Source organism: Notamacropus eugenii, chromosome Y (assembly GCF_028372415.1).
Source record: "Notamacropus eugenii isolate mMacEug1 chromosome Y, mMacEug1.pri_v2, whole genome shotgun sequence".
Taxonomy (NCBI): Eukaryota; Metazoa; Chordata; class Mammalia; order Diprotodontia; family Macropodidae; genus Notamacropus; species Notamacropus eugenii.
Window position 1 is genome coordinate 9471523 of NC_092880.1, and position 4666 is coordinate 9476188.

The 4666-nt window shown below is 37.4% G+C and overlaps 1 pseudogene; it reads left to right on the forward strand.

The window, feature by feature from the left end:
* The first annotated feature begins 353 nt into the window (after positions 1-353).
* On the forward strand, positions 354-1226 carry LOC140516650 (olfactory receptor 4P4-like; annotated as a pseudogene).
* Positions 1227-4666: the final 3440 nt, after the last annotated feature.

The window sequence follows — 4666 nt, forward strand, 5'->3', positions numbered from 1 at the left end:
AAATAGATAGATAGAGTATAGAGATATATAGGTAATTATTTAAGATATATTTATATCATTTTAAGTTATGACCTTGAAAGTGTAGATGCAAATGGATTTATTTCCCTTGTAAAAGTATTAGTAAACAGATATTTATTTAATTTATTTTTAATTATGTGACTTAAAATTGGGCACTTTAGTTTAAAACTTTACAATCAGTGTGACAATTTAAAAAATCTTATATGTTTTAAAATTATCTCAAAGAGGGTTTTATGCACTATAAATACAACTGATACCAATGATGAGTTGTCCTATTCCACACAATTTCAGATTAATTAATAATCTACTTTATATTTGTCACCTCCTCTAACTACATGAAAAATCAGAACAATGTCACAGAATTTGTTCTCTTGGGACTTTTCATGACCAAAGAGATGAGGACAATATATTTTGGGTTTTTCTTGCTCTGTTATTTTACAATCTTCCTTGGTAACTTCATCATCTTCATCACTACCACAGGTAGCCATCTGATTCAGCAACCCATGTACTATTTTTTTGTGTCACTTGGCCCTCACAGATCCCGCCTATACTTCCACCATCATTCCTACACTGATCAGAGATTTAGCTGCAGAAAGCAAAAACATCTCATTTTCAGCTTTTTGCTGCTCACTGCCTGGGAGGTGTTGAATGGTCTTTGATCGCTATGTTGCCATCTGTAAACCTTTGCACTACACAGTCCTTGGGAACCGGTGCCAATGTAATATGCTGATATTGACTTCTTGTACAGTGGCCTTTTGACATTCCATTGCCCAGATATTCATGGTCCGTTGGTTACCTTTCTGTGGCCGTAATCAGACTGACCACTGCATATGTGATGCGAAGCCCCTCCTGAAGCTGATCTGCACCTACATGCATGTTGTTAATATCTTCATCATTGCTAACACTGCCATGGTTTGCTTGGTTGGTTATCTTATCCTTGCACAGTCATAATGTATAATCTTCATATGCACTTGGGAGAGGGTAGGCGCAGAGCTCTCTCCACCTTTGACTCCCACATTATGGTTGTAGTCCTGTTCTTTCTGCCCTTTGTCTATACCTACACAACACCTCCCAGGGACAACAATAGTGAGATAGAATGCTCTGTGTTATATGCTGTGATTGCATCTATGCTGTAACCTTTTATCTACACTCTAAGAAATACAGAAATGAAGAATGCTCTGCACAAGCTCTGGTACCGCCAAATATAATGGAATCAAAATAAAACATGTAGCAATCAACTCGGTCTATTTCTTGAGCCCATGGTGTCAAAATCTGTTTTCAAGTTTCCCACTTTTCTGGCATGAGCAGTACTTAACAATGATCCCAATGAAGACCGTTAAAAAGCTGTGGATTCATCTTGTCTAAATTACTAATGTTTGCATAACCCAGTAGCAAGAACAAGTGTGTGTGTATATACTTGTGTATGTTTATATGTTTGTATGTATATATGCATACACTCTAACATATATACACATAAATAGACTCAGTTTATACAAATTAAATATTTATTGTATTAAGTAAATAATATCTCAAGTTGGCAAGTATAAAAGAAACTGACATCTAATTTCTTGTTAACCTGTGAAACCCTTTAAGGTTTAAAGTGAATTGATACTTTATGAGATAATAAAATTATTAAATGTGGGCAAAAACAATTGAATCTTTGAGTACTCTGTGAGAATGTCCATGATGGCAGTGGGAAATGGGTTTGTAATCATAATTTAATAACCATAGAGGAAGTAGGGACACATAGCACAGAAATACAGAGGCAAATAATGAAAGGCATACTGAATCAGACAGAATGGAAACATGGGATTGGATGCTGAAGGAAAGCAAGTAGCAATGTGGGAGATGGTGGTTAAGGAGAGAGGCATCCATGTCTGAACAAGTTCTAAAGTGTTCCATAGTATCTACTTCATCTGCCCTCATGGCTTTTGAAACAAATTGTTTTTAGCAGTCTCTTCTGAGTGGAAGTGTTCCCATACTTGGAATAGATACCCCTAACCCCATCTCATGCATGAGCTTGAGTCACTTCAGGTACCTTCAACCTGGTTTAGCCTGTCTACTAATAGTTTTACTGGCATGCAGCCACTTCTCATGGTATAAGTTCTTGGAGCCACAGGTGAGAATGGCAAAGGTGAATGAGTAGCTCTGAAAAGGGTCTAGTTTTCCTATAATTCACCATATACCCTATTGGCTACTTATAAACTTACTATACTGTCAAGAAGAGAGAGGTATTCAGGGACACCAGAAGAAGATACAATTTTAAAACTTAAGGAAATCAAATTAAAATGACATAATGGCAAGTAAGAGGGTTAATATGTGTCATATATGGCAAGTCCTGGAGAAGGTTTTGTAAAATCAAAACAAATGTCAGAGATTGAAATTGTGATGCATAACTGGAGGTTATTTTCCTGCACCAAGATGACTGTCTTCTTGTGACTCAGTGTAAATGTCTTACAGAAGAGAATTGACATTGCATCTGGAGTCCTATGGAAATTTGAAAACGATATATAGTGGGAGATGGATGTTTTGCTTTGGGGATTTTGCTGAAGAGAAGGACCTCTTGTTTCCCTAGATGGGACTCTGAGTAGCCATTTGTCAAGAACCCCCCAACTATTCAGATGTTGGTGCTTCCCCATTCAATATATTATTTGTCAGATAGTTGGAGCCCTGTCTGTTGATCTTTGTACTAATTTCTCTGCCTGCATTTTTTCAGTTTGTATCTTCTCCACGTTCAACTTGTTGACTTTTCCTCTCAACCAGTGATATGTGTAATTATAGAAGGATTGCTAATTGCTAATTCCTTTGATGCTATCTTTCCTTTATAAAGCAGATAGACGAATCTGTGCCTGTAGGTCATCCTGAGAATGTTGGATGCTTGCTAATCCACCACTACATCACAAAAGATTGAGAATTGAAAAGGGACAACTTGAAAGAATGAAAAGAGCCACCACCATCACCATTATCAACACCCGATCTTACCCTAGACAAGTTATAAAAGGAAATGCAGTATTGTGACTTTATGAGCTATCAGAACCCACTGCTTTCTGATTTGTTCTATTTTTTAGATAGATTCAAAGATAGGCGTAGCTTTTCTTAAATTTCTTTTCTTTCTCTTTTCTCTTTCAGAGACACCCATTATCAAAAAAAAAACCCAAATAGAACACCAAGAAAGAGAAAAATTGAATACCAAAGTCAGAGAAAGAAATCTAACATTGCATGCAACATTTAACACCCATGGAAACTAAATTCCATAAAAAAGAGGAAAGTGCGCTCTCTTCTTTGGATCTAAGCCTGTACTTTCTAATTTCACAACATTCACTTTCAATGCTTGTAGTTCGATGTTCCTTCCATATAGATTATTATTATAATCACTACGAATACTATTTTCCTGTTGTTGCTGTTGCTGCTACTGCTTTGTTGTTGTTGGAAGAAGAAAGTGGAAGGGAAGGTGGAGGAGGAGGAGAAAGGAGAACAAGAGAAGGAAAAGGAGGAAACTTTTCCAGAAAATGATAAATTTACTTAAAACAAAACAAAAATACCATTTTACTCTTTACTGACTGCAGTAAAAATGAATGCTTTATCACTGCCTTATGCCTATTGCCTGGCAATATATTTCTCTTTACAAGGAAAGAGAAAGAAACATTTTGGCATAATTTGGTTTGAATATGTTGACACTTTCCCAAAAGCAACATCATGAGCCTCTCTGGGAAATATTGGCTAGTAGGTCAACTTAAAGAACAAGGTATGGCACAACCAGCCATATAAAGAGTGACAACTGTCTCATGGGGAAACAATTTCAGTCTTTATAGTCACCATGTCAACACCCATTGCCCATTTTCTACCCATAGAAACGTTTTTAACAATCATAGGATGATGGAATATATTCTGAATGAAACTTTTGCATAGATAATAAATTTCTTTCAAAAAAATCTACCATCAATTAAATTTCCTTCTGACTCATTTTGCTTTTTTAAAGATTATTTGTAAATATTAATATGCTATACCTGTGTATATAACACAAGGGCATTCTTTAGGTCACTCTGAAGAACTTTGTAATAAATTGTGAGACAGGGGCAGAGCAAAGATGGTGGAGTGAGAGCAATTAGTCACCTAAGCTCATAGACAAACTCTTTCCAATACATCTATAAAAAGAATCTGATGAAATTTTGGAGGTGCAGAATCTAATAGGAGACATACTGTGATAGATTCACAGATCAGGACAGACTGCAAGGTCGATGGAAAGGATCTGTTCCTCGGGGCATGAGCCCACAGCATCACATAGCCCTGCGCATCCACTACCGCTGAGCAAGACATCCTGGGGTGGCCTGAGACAGCTGCAGCATAGCAGAACTGCGGAGTGGCAGCCCAGGGTGGGAGACAAGCAGAACTGAGCGAGTGAGAGTCGTTGAGCAACAGGTTTCAGTTGAATCAGCTCCTGAGACTATCAGTCCGCAAATTAAACATCTGTAAGTCACCTACATGAATTTCTGGGAGCCAAAATGGTGGAATGATCGGTAAATGCTCTCTCGCCCTCCCCGTGTTGACCTCTGAAAGAACCATAAAATACTTCCACAGAAAAATCCTGAATCAGTGGGATCAGCTGATGGGGAAAATAGTCTTGTATAACCTGAGGCTAGGAAAATAC